This window comes from Rattus norvegicus, chromosome 1 (genome assembly GCF_021556685.1).
Source record: "Rattus norvegicus strain SHRSP/BbbUtx chromosome 1, alternate assembly SHRSP_T2T, whole genome shotgun sequence".
NCBI classification, from domain to species: Eukaryota; Metazoa; Chordata; class Mammalia; order Rodentia; family Muridae; genus Rattus; species Rattus norvegicus.
Genome location: NC_141534.1, coordinates 36,681,355 through 36,697,463, shown reverse-complemented (window position 1 = coordinate 36,697,463; position 16,109 = coordinate 36,681,355). Strand labels below are relative to the sequence as shown.

At 42.1% G+C, this 16,109-nt stretch overlaps 1 protein-coding gene across 5 annotated transcripts in view; it reads left to right on the top strand.

Moving 5' to 3' along the window:
- Positions 1-10,470: 10,470 nt before the first annotated feature.
- Positions 10,471-16,109, top strand: part of LOC120093155 (uncharacterized) — a 101,467-nt gene continuing 95,828 nt past the window's right edge. For all 5 annotated transcript variants that reach the window (XM_087604947.1, XM_087604940.1, XM_087604933.1 and 2 more), the window contains exons 1-2: positions 10,471-10,753; positions 11,459-11,765. The gene's annotated coding sequence lies outside the window, so the exon portion shown is untranslated. The remainder of the gene's footprint in view (positions 10,754-11,458; positions 11,766-16,109) is intronic.

The following is a 16,109-nucleotide window of genomic DNA, read 5'->3' as shown; positions in this document are numbered from 1 at the left end:
CAGAAACTTATATGACTAATAAACATACATGTAGGCAACTACTCATAACAACAAAAGTTAAATAAATCAATCTATAATATTTAAAAAAGATGAGCTTTTAATTTAAAGAATTTATATAGCTTTCAGGAAAACTGAAAAAAGGTAGCTCAATGGAAAATTTTTGAGGGTATGGAGATAGGGGGGAGTGCCTTATAATGCTTTGTCTATTTTTGTTTGTTTTTCCCCAACAGTTTTTTTTTTTTACTAATATATTGTGATTCCTGATTTTCTTTCTTTATGAGATTTCTGTTTGCCAATATGTATGTCTCTAAGTCATGTATGTTTCTTGGACACTTTGGCTCCAATTTTTAAAAATTAATTCATTTGTTTTCTTCTATTCATGTTTGTTCATATTATTTTTCCATTAATTAATATATTCATTAGTTCATATCTGAACTGCTGCCCCTTCCCTATCTTCCCTTACACTCTCCCTACTCCTATCACATCTCTTCCTCTCTGAGAGGGTAGGGAGCCCCTGAGTATCCCCTTATCCTGACCTATCAAGACAGGACTAGGTGTTGCTTCTCCTGTTTCTCCACTGTGGCCATACAAAGCAGCCCAGTTTAGGGAAGAAATTTAACAGACAGGCAACAGCTTTAGGGACAGCTCACATTCCAGTTGTTGGGTAACACACAGGAAGACTGAACTATACATCTGCTATATATGTGTGTGTGGGGGGGGGGTCTTGGTTAAACCCATGAATATTTCTTTCGTAGCTCAGTCACTGAGAGTCCCTAAATTTAAACTTTAGTTGACTCTAGTGGACTTCCTCTTAGTTTCTATCCCCTTTGGGATCCTCATCCAACTCTTCCATAGGCACACCTTAACTCTACCCAATGTTAGTCTGCGTGTCTCTGTGCTGCTGAGTGGAGCCTCTCAGAGGATAGTTTTGCTAGGCTCCTGTCTTCAAGCATAACATAGAATCTTTAATGGTCTAGGACTGGTGCTTGTACATGGGATGGGCATCAAGTTGGGCTAGTTTTAGTTGCCCATTCCCTCAGTCTCTGTTTCATTCTTAGTCTCAGCATTTCTTATAGACAGGACAAACTTTGAGTCAAATGTTTTGTGGATGGGTTGTTGCTCTTATCCCTCCACAACATGCCTTGTTTCAGAAGGTTCCATATCCCCAGAGATATGTGTCTCATCTATGGTCACCTGCATTGAGTCGTCAAAGCCTTCTCCATTTCAAGTCTCTGGTATGTCTTAGAGATGCCTCCCCATGAAGCCAACCCTGCCAGCTTGAGATATCCATACATTACTCAAAAGATACTATTTCAATTTGGTTCTGTCATGAAATTCCTTGAATGTTTTGAGTTAGAAACTTTTAAGATTTGGTATTATCTTTGACTGATGTATTGTTTGTTTGTTTGTTCTAATGTATGTTCTAATTTGAGATTCTGTATTCTGTCTCTTGTCATCTGTTGGTGGTGCTTGCATTTGTAGATTCGGTTCTCTTTTGTGAGTCTTCCATCTACAATGTTGCCTGTTTGTATTTTTTTATTGATTCTATTTTTATTTGCAGGTCTTGGACTTTTTATTAGTTTCTTATAACTGTTTGATTGCTCCCAGAGAGGAGCAAGCCTCAGGGATTGTTTCTGCCAGGTGGCACAGGCTTCCAAGGTGCCAGGCATAGCTGTGGAATTAGGTGCAGGATTGCATGTAAAGGTGTGGACCAGAACTTGAAACTCAGAAAAGATGTGGTAGATGTCTTGACTGCTTGGTTTACTGCTCCTGGCAAGTGGGGGATTGTGGTAGGTGATGATGATGATGATGATGATGATGATGATGATGATGATGATGACGATGATGATGATGATGATGATGATGACGACGACAATGATGATGATGATGATGATGATGATGATGATTACTTAGTCCCTAATGGTTTTCTAGTGAGAGAGCAAGAAAGAGTGAAGATTTGCATGGGTTGAAAGGAGAAGAGGATCTGGGAGGATTTGGAGAAGTGGAAATTCTAGTTAGAATATACTTTATGAAAAATCATTTGTAATAAAAAACATTTTTCTCCAAAGTATATGAAATAGTGAAATATATAACATAGAATACCTCAATATATTGAGTGTTCTATGTATTCTCTCTAACCAAAGCTAATGAAATTTAAAAGTAACATATGATAGATGAGTGGAAATATCAATTTAATAAAGTGAAAATATAATTTATAGTATAGTTTAGAAGCTTCTAAAAAAATTCTCAAAAAGATGTAAATTGTGTTAAATATTCTCATTACTTTTTCTCTGAGTAGACAAGGGAAATAAAAATGCCTTGTAAAGAGTTTCTGCTACCTCACCAATAGCTTCAAGTCTCATGTCCTACCCCAACTTTTGGCAGAGACACCCCCAGCTCTGACAATGCCAGTTGTCATACTGATTTCAGAGCAAACAATAAAATGTGAAAGCATGAATTCACAGTAGAAAAGGACTTTGGCACGATAACAACACAGAGGGACAGAGGGAGACAGAATGGCAGGGAAGGAGACAGAGAGGAGAACCAACTCATAAAACACAAAGAGAGAAAGATAGAAAAAACAGACATATGAAGACGCAGGAAAACAAAAAACATATACATCAATAAAAAACATTTGACCCATCATATTTCAGTTAATTTTTTCAGTGTTTTAGAAAGTAGAAGACTACAAACTAAGAAGCTTATAAACAAGAAGCAACATATAATATGAAGAAATAATAGCTACCAAATTTGATAGGGACCAAGTGATCATATATCAAGTACTAATAGTTGTGTCAGCCCACTCTTGACCACTGTTCTTTGTCTTTTTCTGAGCCCTGCTCCTCACCATTCAGATCTTTCCTGGCTTCTAAGAATGCATGCAGAGCCTTTGGCAGCTCCTTTTTACATCTTATCACAGCAGCTTCTATCTTGACAAAGGTCTTTTCATATACCCTATATTTAATTTGGTCTTGCTGGATAAGTTACTACTTTCACATATTTTTAAAAAAAACTTGCCCTTTTGTATTCCTAGTTGCACAATTCAAAGAAGGAACAAGCCTGTGATTATTGCATGCCTAACACATCTAAGCAGTCCTTCTGATCTCAGAGGTTCATTTATCACGTTGAAAGTGGATGAAAAGTTGTAGCCACCCTACAGTCACTTTGAGAAGTCTTAACAGCCACAGTTCTTCCTGGAGGCTATGATTTATCTGAAGCATGTGACTGAATTTATCAATAGGTTATACTATACTTTTTCTTTGATACTTGGATATAAATACAGCAAGACAAATTTAAAAACAACTTTCCCTTGAGACTTAGTACTCTCTGACAAGTAGCTGCACTTTATATTTTCTGGCATCCAAAAGAAACTATACTTCAGAGAAGGCTTTAGCTCAGTGTCATGGAATGAGTACTTGTCTCATGCAGAGCTCCTGGAATGAATAGGATCTTTTACAGTATTAACTTTTCATTATCTTTCTCCTGAGCTATGATTTCACTAATAATCTATTAACTCTGTAAGGCTTTATTCTCTTTAAAATGCAAGGTGAGCACATTAAATATAATAATGTCTATGAAAGTATATCATGCTTAGATATGGGAAAGAGATAGACTAACATCCCGAGAAATGCCCATAGCCCTATGTTTCTTAGTTGATTCCAGATTAAATCAAGTTGACAGTGAAAATTATCGATAAGAACACTAGTTCATCAGATTGAATCTTTCTTCATGGTAAATGTTTAATTTAGTTGTTCATTTAACATTATACTCATTTGTCCAAAGAGGAGACTCTTTGAGCTTTTCACAGCTATGGTTAGTTCCAAGCTATGTGATCTCACTTCAATGGCAAGCACTTAGATGGATCTACTTACAGTAGCAAAGCCTTTTTCTTCTAGAACTAAGCTATTCTTTAGTCCAATCTCAGAAGGTCTTTACAACAATTTCAGAAAACTTTAGAGAATGGCAGGTAACTATAAGAGATACAGACCTCTGTACATGATTACACATATGAAGAAAACAATGAAGAGTGTAATAATGAAATGTTCAGACAGAACTGTTCCTGGGGTTTTGCATTATGTTTTTGATCTCCATCAACAGAAGGTTTATTTGAAAATTGTTTTTATTACATTTACTCATTTAAATATTGTGTTTGTGTCTGTGAGTGTGTGTGTCTGTATGTGCATGCATGCACACACATCAAAGCTAGAAGTATGTCAGAATTGGGCACTTTCTCTCTAACACCATCCACTGTGTCAGTAAAGCTTGACCTCACTCATTTGGCCAAGAAGTTCTAGGAATCCATCTCTGTCTGTTGCACCCAGGCCTGAATTACAGACTTGTGTATGGAATGTTGTTCCCAGCTTCCTTTGGAGTTCTAAACTCAGATCCTTATGCTTATGTATGAAAAACTTTACTCTTTCTCCCTTCTTTTTAGCTCGCTTTTTAAAAGTACATGCAGGACATAGTAAGTTAAACTGTCTTATTATTGCAACACAGAAACAACTTTGTTGACTTATCACCTAGTATTTTTCTTCTTTTAATACTTTAATGAATAAATTTGGCCTATCAATGCATTTTTATTAACCACCCCCCCCAACACACATACACCACAGACTTCAGTTGGCTCAAATAAAGGTGTCTTACTTAGTTAGGGTTTTACTGCTGTCAAAAGACAGCATGACCAAGCCAACTCCTATAGGGACATTTAATTGGGGTTGGCTTATAGGTTCAGAGGTCCAGTCCATTATCATCACAGTGGGAACATGGCAGTGTCCAGGAAGGCATGATGCAAGAAAAGATGAGAGTTCTACATATCATCTGTAGGCTACTAAGAAAAGACTGGCTTCCAGTCAGAAGGAGAAGGTCTTAAAGCCCACATCCACAGTGACTTACATACTGCAAGGCCATACCTTCAAATAATGCCATTCCTTTGGCCATACATATTCAAACTACTATATTATACTCCGTGGCCCACTTAGGTCTTTTCAAACACCTGAGTATATGGTGCCATAAATTGCCATAACATAATGCTTAAACATTTAGGCCAACTTCAAAAATCCCATACACTATGACAGTCTCAATAATGTTAGAAGTCCAAAGTTCAAAAACTCTTCTGAGATTTATCTTATTACTTACCTCTGATATCCAACCCAAGACTGGAAACCAGCTGGCCATACACCAAATATCTCCATGTCTAATGTCAAAGCAGTCTTCAGATATCAAACTCCTTTTTCATTTTTGTTGACTGTGACAAAATTCTTTCTCCTGGGCTGGTTTCTCTTTCTATTAGCAGCTTTTCTTGGAAGGTATCCCATGACCATAGCATCTTTAACATTTTGAGTACTATAAGTCAACCTCACAGATTCTTGTTCCAATGTCTGGGATCCAAACATGATCTTCTGGTCTCTTCCAAAGGGTTTGGCTTACTTCTTCAGTTCTGCCCTCTGTGGCACTCTATGGTCTCCTTGACTCAACTCAGATACTATTGCTGTTATGGATGGCAGTCTCATGGTACTGGCATCTCCAATACTCAGGGATCTTCTGCTTCAACTATGCTTCACCAGTAGACTCTTATAATGTCTCTTTATAGTGCCAAACCTCAACATCTTCCCATGACAACTTAAGTATTTGTCCATGAACTGTAACTGATACTGCACCGTCACAAATGACTGTCCCTGGTCTTACCTACTCTTCATGACCCCTTCATATATTCAAAAAGTACTACCTAGGTGATTCTTACAAGTTACCAAGTCCAGCTACAGCATAAGGTACAATCTTCGCTATCTTTGGAACACAATTTTTTTTGTCCTTTCAGAAAACTACTGCCAGACTTCACCTCAGTAATGCTGGTGTCTTTATAATCACCACTAACTTCTTAGCACTGCTAACCACCAACAATTGTTGCAATAGTCCCTTCTGTACTTTAATTCCACGGAACCATGTAGATAAGGCTGCCTTGTCCTGCTAATTGTTATGGCTGGAACATGTCCCCACCCGCTCAAATCCCCACCCCTTATGCTGTTACAGCTTTCTGTTTTCCAACTTCCTCACTATTTATGCATAGTTGTCCTAGAACTTGTTCTGTAAATTAACCTTGAACTCAGATATCTAGATGGTTCTGTATCCAGGGATTAAACGTGTATACTGCCATGCCTGGATCTAATCTTAGCTGGGTGGGATCTTGCCCTAAAATCTCTTAATCTGTTTATCGCCTAGGACATAGGATACACCTCTATTGTGCTTCCTGGTGCCCCTCTAATATTTGAACCATATATTTTGCATTTTTCCTTTCTCAGTTTGCTCTTTTTCATTAAAATGTTCTTCATAAAAGTAAGCTTTAGTAACCACACAACAGAATTTATACCTGGCTATTTTGAGATTTGCCTATCCAAAGCAATTAATCTAAATCTTTGCACCTTAACTTCAGGCAGACTCTTCTTACAGTAGCCAAATGCAGCCAGCCAGATTCTTCACCAAAATGCCACAAAAACTGTCTCTGTACCAAATACTGAAATTCTCCAATGAAACCATTTTGGCCAGGTCTGCACAGTTAAAATCACTTTTGACAACAAAGTCTTTCACAGTCCTCCTAGCATAGGCCATTAAGCTTCATTTAAAGCACTCCAATGCTTTCTAAAACCAAAGTCCCAGAATCCACACTCTTCTAAGCGAAAGCATGATCAGGCCAATCACAACAATAGCCTAGTCCTTTGTGTCAACTTCTGTCTAAATTAGTGTTTTAGGGGACTGGTAAGACGTATCAGAGGTTATGAGCACTGGCTACTCTTCCAGAGGTCTAGAGTTCAGTTCCCATCAACAACATGGTAGCTCACAAACATCTGTAATGGGATCTGAGTCCTCTTCAGGCAGGCAGAGTATATACAAAAGGGCACTGATACATTAAATAAATCAAATTGAATTAAATCATTAATAAAAAAATAAATAAACGAGTGTTTTAGTGCTGTTCATCAGACACCATTATCAAGTCAACTATTATAATGACAACATTTAATTGGGGTGGTTTACAGGTTCAGAGGTTTAGTCCACATCATCAAGCCATTCGTAGACATGTAGGAGGGACTGAGAATTATACAACTTTATCTGAAGGCCACTAGGAGAATACTGGTTTCCAGGAAACTGGGACACACATACTAGAGCCCATACCCACAGTGACATACCTACTTCAATAAGGCCATAACTGGTTTTAATAGTGCAACTCACTGCATCAAAAATATTCAAACCATTGCAATTGTTATGAACCCAGATGGGATGCTGTACACTGTTCAACATGTCCAACACATGTTGGAACCCACCTTCATGGTACCTCCACCCACAGTTATTTTTCCTATGAAATAACAAGAAAAATGAACCATGCCTAGTGAAGACTTGTTGCTACCTCACTACCAGCTTCAATTTTCATGTCCTTCCTTAGTGTTGGCAAAGATACCCCATGCCCCCACCATGGTTGTTGTCATCCTGCTTTCACAACATGGTTTAATTTATTCTCTCTCCTACCTCTGCCTATGCTACAAGTCAAAGCTGATGAGTAGGAGAAACATAGAGGAAAGAATAAACAAATCTGTCAGGCATAAAAACAAGACAATGAAATTTATTATAGGTTTTGATGGTCCAATTTGTTACAGAGAATTCAGATATATTAGTGCCTACAGCATTTACAATTCAGAGGCTATTGCTACACAAATGACAAGTGATGTTCCTTTAATTTATTATTTGTCTTATTTACATAGTATATAATCATTATGAAAAATCATAACCATTTTGTTACTCCTCTAACTGAGCTCCCTCAACTTTTCAGTTCCCTTGCATGCAGTTTTCTCAGGTGGCTGTTCCAGGTGGAATATTTTAACATGAAAAAAAAAATTCAACAGCCTCTATAATAACTATCTGTTACATGATGCTGGTAAGTCATTGTACTTGAGCAAGTTGTTCTGTATGGTGTTCCAAAAAATGTCTAGTGTAAAGCAGGACACATAGAACACAAACTGTATGTCTTTGTCAGATATTCACTGACCTAAAATTGATAGATCGATAATAAAAAGGTAGATGACATTTAGGTCATAGACTGGCTAATTATATACAATGGTTTACTAGATTGATTGTAGATGATCGATAGTTAATGCATACAATATGGATGCTGACAAACAAACAGATGGATAGTGTGGTAGTTTGAATGAACACTGAGAAGTGACACTATTAGGAATTATGGCTTTTTGGTGGATGTGTAGCCTTGTTAGCAGAAGTATGTCACTGTGATGGTAGGCTTTGTGGTCTCACATATGTGCACAAGTCTGGCAAGTGTGATTCAACCCTTCTGCTGACAGCCTTCAGATCAAGATGAAGAACACTTAGCTCCTTCTCTAATATCATATCTGGCTGCATGCTGTTCCCTGCCATTAGCTTAGTTTCCTTAGCACAGTGTCCTCCTGATTTGGTTATCTATTGATGTCCAGCAACTCCTCTCAAATGAAATGCCTTAAGACAACACATATTTAGTAATTCTCAGGGTCATTATGAATTAAGAATGTGTTATGGCTTAAATGAGGCCCTTGCTTCAAGGGTCTATCACATGACTGCAACCAAAGTCAACCAGCGTTGTGGTGCTATCTCAAGACTCCACAAGCTCATTTATATATAGGTCTCTTGGCAGAGTTTGGTTCTTGCTGGCTGGTGACCAGAGGATCTCTGGAGTTCTTTACTATGTGTTGCCCTCCTAATGCAGTCTATGGCTTCCTCAGAACCAGTGGAGATATGGTGTTGACTGGCAAGCCAGAAAGGCCATTGAAGTGAATTCTGATCACTATGGCCCCATTCTGTTGGTCAGAATTCACAAGCAAGCCTATCCTTCTCAGGTTGGCAGGGGTGGGTTGTTGGAGAGTAGGAGTGCATGGGAGGATGGGGGTTTATACAAGAAAGAGAACACTAGGAAATCAAGCTGTGGGGATTCCATCTTGGATTTTGGTTTGCCTCTAATTTGTAGGCTAGACCTCCAGTCAATGTTAGAGCTATTGTTATGCTGAATGGAGGGATGCTGAGCCAGAGGCAGAATGTATGGTGGGTGGAAGAGTAAATAAGGTGACTTTGGACAAGTCAAATCGCCTCCTGCCTCTGAGACATCATTTTGTCCTCAGCAAAATGTAAATACTTGGTCACAGTGGGGCAAATGAGAAAAAAAAAGTGCAAGCTTCAGTTTGTTTTCTGAGGGAGAAAACATAGCTCTCTCCAGCTTGCAGGGACAAACTGCTCTGGGCCTTTTCTGTTGTGTTGATTCGGAGTCTGTCAGTCTGGTATCTTCAAGGATTTTAGTATTTGGCCCCTTGGGGCCAAATAATAAAGAAATATATTAAATAATATATAAATAATTAAGAATTACATGGCTGGGATAAACACAACGAGAAAGCTGGTTTTGGGAGTCCTTTAAAGTATCTCTAAGGCCTTTTTAAAAACTACCTTTACTTCTAAGCAGCCCGTGGGGGGTGGGCATAGCTGAGAGAAAACTGGCTGTATGTGGGAAATTTCACGCTCCTGATAATAAAATGGTAATAAAATCTCATCAGGCTCCCAAGGCTTAGAGCAGAGGGGATGTTTATGGTGGAGGGGATTCCCAACACAGTTGCAGCTGCTTTCCAGGTTGTGAGGTTTTCCAGGCCTACAGGGCAGCTGGGGTTATGGACTCTGTGGCCTCCTGCTAGTGCAGTTCCTTTACTCTCAGGCTTTGGGAGAAAACACTCAGTTGTCCCACCCTGGGGCCAGGCAGCTTCACTCCAGGCTCCAATTGAATGGTGTCACACAAAGTGGGATCCACAGTCTGCGCTGGAGTGGTTTGCCCCAGGGAAGGTAAACAGCTGGGGAGGACATTTCAGAGGGTGGCAGTGTCCTCCCAAAGGTTAGCCAGTGATTGGGGATAGAACTTGGGAGTCAGCCTTTCACAAAGCCATGCTTCTCAGCAGGAAATGTGGGTGGGGCGGAGCAGTCCCAGGATAGAGATGAAGGTCCTTTGAATCTATCAGAGGGCCTGGCCTCTTGCAAGCGGGGTACCCGGGACAGGACGCCAGGGCAGGGAGCACACTCCAGTGTGTAATCTCATTACCCTCCCTCGCTCTGCCAACCTAGCGTGCACAGTCGCTTACAGCCTACAGCTGCCCGTGCCTAGTGTCCCTCCAGCCCATGAGGTCACCTCCTGCAGAGCCATAACCCATACTGGAGAGTTGTGGGTAGCCCAGGAGTAGTTGGAACAGCCCAGACCAGATCCGGCCAACAGTCTCACCTTCCCAGGCTGGCTGCTCCACCAAACTACAGCAGTCTTAGAAAACCTAATGAGAACCAGTTTTAGTGGCCACTGGCAAACTTTCTCAGACTCGCTGATTGGTCAGTGGCCGAGAGCTGTAGCCAATCAGTGCGGTGGTTGGGCCCGCATTGCGGACCGAAGGTCTGCGTGAGCGTCTGGCGGGCACTGTGGCCTGCAGAGACTCGAGGTGTGGAGGGCAGAGCCAGGGAGGAGTGAGCACGTCTTGGGACCTGACAGTCCGGCGGCTGGCACCGCCATCACCGCTATCGCTGCTCCTGGTGCTGGTGCTGCTGTCCGGAGCCTTGGGCTCTGAGTCCTGAAGAGCTCTTTCCTTAAGGGGAATCGTGGGGAGACCGGCTGCCGCGGGAGGGCGACGATGAAAGCTCTGCGGCTATGAAGCTAGCAGTACCTCTACGCTTCTGCGGTGTCCAGTTCAGCAACCTCTACGTAAGTTCAGCTCCCAGAGGTGCGCGGCTTGATGTGGGGTCGTAGTTTCTTCCCAGGGTGTGGAGCAACTAACCTCCATGTTTAACTGTCATCGCCGCTGGGGACCAGGCTTAGCAGCGGCGCTGCAGCTTCTTGATCCCTACTGTGGAGGAATAAGGATCATTTCAAGGGAGAGCTGGAACCGTCCCCCTCTACTTCGACTTCCCAAGCAGGAAGATGAAGTTGAGGTGGCTGGTGCGATTTGCGTTTAGGGGCGGTGGGAGGCTGTGCATGCAGGCATAGCAATCTAATTAAGGACACGGCGCCCACGGTGTGCAGTGGTGGAGAAAGATGAGCGGGTTCGAGAGCGGCCACACCTGTGGGTCGCAGTGCACTTGAGGACTGTCGCCAAAGTTGAGTTTGTTACCCTGGATGTATCTCAACCTGCAAAGAGGAGGGAGTCTTCTTGACTCGAGTAGAACTCGGACCGTAGGTGCGTTCGACTGGGGGTTGCCCTTGGGACTTGAGCGACCACTGTTTTGCCCTTTTAAAAACGTTTATGTGGGGCGGGATTCACGTGCCACCTCATGCGTGTGAAGAGCAGAGAACAACCAGGTTTTTTTTTTATCCCACCTTCTGTCAGGTCCTAAAACTCAAGTCCTCAGGTTTGACTGCAGAGTGCCCTTACCTGCTGAACTGTCTCACCGCCCTGTGGTCTTATTGTAGGTGGGCACCAATGGCATCATCTCCACCCAGGACTTACCCAGGGAGACTTAATATGTCGTTGATGATTTTCCTACTGACTTCCCAGCCATCGCCCCATTCCTGGCTGACATCCACTCGAGTCACAGCAGTGGCCGGATCCTGTATGGAGGACACCTCCTGGGCTGGGCTGAGTCTGGCTGCTTGCTACCTGTGCACAGGCCTCCCGCTGACCCGGTCCAGCTTCTCCCCTACCCACTTCTTCCTGGCCACCTGGGAGCAAGTGGGCCCTTAGGAGGAGGACAGGCTTGGGGTTGCGTGGTCTGGAGAGGTAAGTGAGGGGTACTCTGCAGCTGAATAAACAGGAGGGTTGGGCTTGAACCGGAAATTAAGGCATTGGCTAGGAGACATTCCCTTGATTCCGCTCCTCAACACTAAGAAAATCGCTTAGTAAAATGAGGGAGTAAGGTGCAGATACCAAAGACCCTGAGGGAACTTAAGGCACTTTACAGGGTTTTTTCTGTTTTCTGGAATCACCTATAAGTTATAAGTACACAAATATTTCTAATAATATATTCATCGAAAAAAGTAAAAATTTGGGAAATTTAAAAAGGAACACCTTTTTTTTTTTCTTTTTTTTTGTATGAGCTGGGTGTGGTGTCACTCCCCTTCATTCCCAGCAGAGTCAGAGAGGCAAACAGATCTCTGTGAGTTCTAGGCGAGCCTGGTCTACAAAGTGAGTTCCAGGACAGAATACAGAGAAACCCTGTCTGGAGAAACCAAAAATAACATGTAGGTTCGTGTGTACATTTCTAGTTATTTCTTTAGCATATTGTTGCCGTTGACAACAGTGGGCCCACAGTGCCCATATTACTGTTTCACTTGCTTGTTCTGCTGTATAGTATGCTCTGGTCAGTGTATTTCTGTAACATTTATTACAACCATATAAAATCTCACCCTTCCTAGTGGTCATTAAGTTGCTCCCGTGACGTTTTTACTATAATCAATACTATAAAATGCTTTATAAGGTTTTTTTATTCGTGTGTGTGTGTGTGTGTGTGTGTGTGTGTGTGTGTGTGTGTGTTTGTCTTTCTCTGTGTCTGCTTGTGTTGGTAGGGCCAGAAGAGGGCTTGGGCCCCCTGAAGCTGGAGTTGTTACATACAGGCAGTTGTGAACTGCTTGACTGACAATGGATACAGAGATTTGAGCTAGCATGCTGAAAGGACTACAAGGTGCTCCTAACTGCTGAGCCACCTCTTCAAAGCCAACACTTTTTAAAGTGTCAAAACACTGCACAGCCTTAGCTGACATCACAGGAAAGTGAGCAAGCATGCCATGAACTTCTTAGTAAGTTCCTTATAGCTTTCTCCACATTGCCTTTGTAACAGTTTACATACTTCTGTCTGCAGGAGCCTGCTTTGCAGTCTCCCTGGAGAAAACACCAACTCTGCTCTGGCTTTGGTCTTGGCAACATGTGAAATGGGTATGGGTGGGTGAGGGTAAATGGCCTCATTCCCGGTGTAGGTAGAGACAGAGTCCTCTTGTGAAATTCCACCTGGGTGTAAAATGCCATAGACCTGGAGCAAATCTGTTTGCTTTAACTCCCCTAGAGCCTCTGAACTACAGAAATGATGTCTTCCCTAAGAGCTTGCCCATTGTTCCTGTCACTGACAGTGGCTGTGTTTGTTCTGTGAACTTAAAGGAAGAGACATGTTTTCCTAAAGCCTGCACCAGCAGAGACGGAGAAATAAACTTTGTTTGGAGCTACAGTTTTTTACTTGACAGGTTAACATCCAGTTTTGTTTACTGACTAGCCTTGTATTGCCTTGGGTTTGACATCTCAATTACAGTTCAACAGAATACCTTCAACTCAAACACTGCCTCCTTGGGGCAGGCCAGCCAGCTAGAGGGCTAGAGAAGACAGTCCCCACTGTTAAGTTTCATTCGCTCAGTCATTCATTCATATATTCTTTTTAAAACGTTTATCTAATATCATGTATAACAAGCTTATAGTGAAAAAAAATAAACTTTTCTAATACAAGCAACTAGGTCGCCAATTCTAATATTTCTATTTTCTTACGGTCTTTTTTAAAAATTTTTCATTTATGGGTGAGAGTGTGGGTGTGCATGCACATGTGTGCATATGCATGTGTGAACCAGAGGTCAATTTTAAATGTCTTTGCTTGAGAGCCATGTTGTCTTTCTACTCAGGGTCTCTCTGGGACCTGGGGCTCCCCAGTTAGGCTAGGCTTGCTGGCCAGTGAGCCCTAGGGATCTGCTTGTTTTTCTCTCCAGAGCAGAGATTATAAGTGTGCTGCCACGACCTGCTTTTCATCTGGGTGCTGCCATTCAATTCAGGACTTCATGCATGCACAGCAAGCACTTCATAGGGTGTGCTGCCTTCCCAGCTTCTCCTGTAATGTTAAAAAAAACTTTATGTCACAGGGTTAGGGTTAGGAGCTAGGGGTTAGGGTTAGGCGTAGGGTTATATATGCAGAGAGTCATATATATCATATATAATCTCTATCTAAACATAGTCGGTATGTTAATTCAGAAACTATTTTTACACAGTTTCCTTATATCGGCACTGAAATAGACATAGACTCTAAGCAGAATGCTCTTACTCTGAAAGGCCTCTCTTACATTTAGTAGGAACACCATTGATAACATTTTGTTGTGGTAATATGGTAGACTCTCCAGCTAGAGCTTCCTCCTAACCCATCCTGATTCAGGGATTCCATTTGGGTAGGTTTCAGTGAGCAAGCAATATCTCCAGGATAGAAGGTAGAGCATGTATCAGCCTGTGCACTAGAGGTTAATGTACTAGGGGCAGGGCAGACACAGTGTCTTTCAGAAGAGCAGCGTGTTGGGATCTGATGCAGGAGCACTCAAGGGTACAGACGTTGTCCCCTCTGAGGACTGCAATTGGTTCCTGGAAGTAGGCAGCCTTGAACGATTTGAAGTTGGGGGAGTCTGACGTTTATGTTGTTCCTTTTGTTTTGCTTTTGATCCCCCCACTCCCGCCATGCATCTCAGATTGGCCTCAAACCTCATAATGGAGGATGATCTTGAATCTCTGATCCTTTGACCTGACTGACCTGTGCTGAGATAGTGGTTGTGCAGCATTACAACCTACCCATTTGATGGGAACTGAACCCAGAGTGCAGGCTGAGCCACAGTCTTTCTGGTGAACTTAGTAAGGGTCGAAGGGCAAACTACTTAGACAACTGTTAAATAGTCTGTTTGTTCACACCATCAGACTTCTCTTTAAATTTTTAAAATTGTGTTTATGCACATGGGTCATATGCCTACACACTGTTGCATGCAGTTCCCGTGGAATACCCTGGACCGGATTACCTACAGTTGTGAGCTGTCATGTGAGTGCTGGGAAATGAACATAGGTCCTCTGGAGGAAGAGCCAATGATCTATCTCAACCAGGGAGCCATCCCTCTGCCCCACCTCTCCTTACCTTCCTGCAGGACTGTTTTATACTGTCTTCTCAACACAGTCCCACAGGATAAGTACAGTAATTACTGTTTATATCACAGAAGAAAAAATAATTTCCAAATCTGCCTTAAGTGAGGCAAAGTCACCTTAGAAGACATACTTTTCCCCTTTCTTACACTTTTCATGCAAGACCCATTTTCTGTACACGAATCATATAAGTAGTTACAGTAACAATCGCTGCGCTTTTTCTGAAGACATCTAATAAATAAGGTTAGTGTTTTAGTGTTCATTGCGGCTTTGGTGCTAGGACAGTTCTTGGAGCCATATTCAAAGGAAGTGTGAACTGGAGTGAAGTTTCTGTGAAGGATGCTTCTGATGATAACCTCACTTTGAAATTACTGCTCTGCTGCTCCCAAGGAAAATTCAGCTGAATTAGCTAGCCTCTTGCAACAGAAAAAACAAACAAACAAAAACAAAATTTAGAGCAGGAAGCATTTGCACTGAGGCTCCGGGGTCTTGAGGCTGCAGTGGGTGCCAAGTGTTTTAGTGTTTATTTGACATGAAGGTTACAGCCCCAGAGAGATGAGTTTACTACTTAGGATTCTCATTTCATTAGCAATATTTCATTAGAAACGGTCTTTGACAGTTTCCTTTTGGTGTCCGTGCATGCTGTACCTGTGTCTGTGTGTATGCCTGCGCATGTGGGCGCACGTGCAGGCACACACAGACATTCATGCATGGCTCACATTTTGTGGAGATGCATGTGTGTGCAGACCAGAGAAGAACTTTGAGTGTCATTCCTTAGGCACTCTCCACCTTTTAAAAATTATTTATTTGTTCTGCCTACATGTGCATGCTTTGACACTGTGGTAGTCACAGCACAACTTCAGAGTCAGCTCTCTGCTAATTCTCCTTCATGGGGTCTGGGAATTGAACTCTGGTTATCAGGCTTCTGAGGTAAGCGCCTTTAACCTGCTGAGCACTCTATCCAGCTCCCTTTCAAATCATTTTCAGGCACACCTCCCTCTGACCCAGTACTCAGCAGCTAATCTAGGATTGATTGCTGGGTGACGAGGCTCGAGGAGCTGCCCTTCCTTCCTGTGGGACTACAGATCTGGGACTGACAGACACCATGACTGTTTTTGTTCAGTGTGTATTCTAGGGATCAAACTTAGGTCCTCATGCTTGAATAGCAACTCCTCACACTGAGCCATTTTCCCAGCTCTT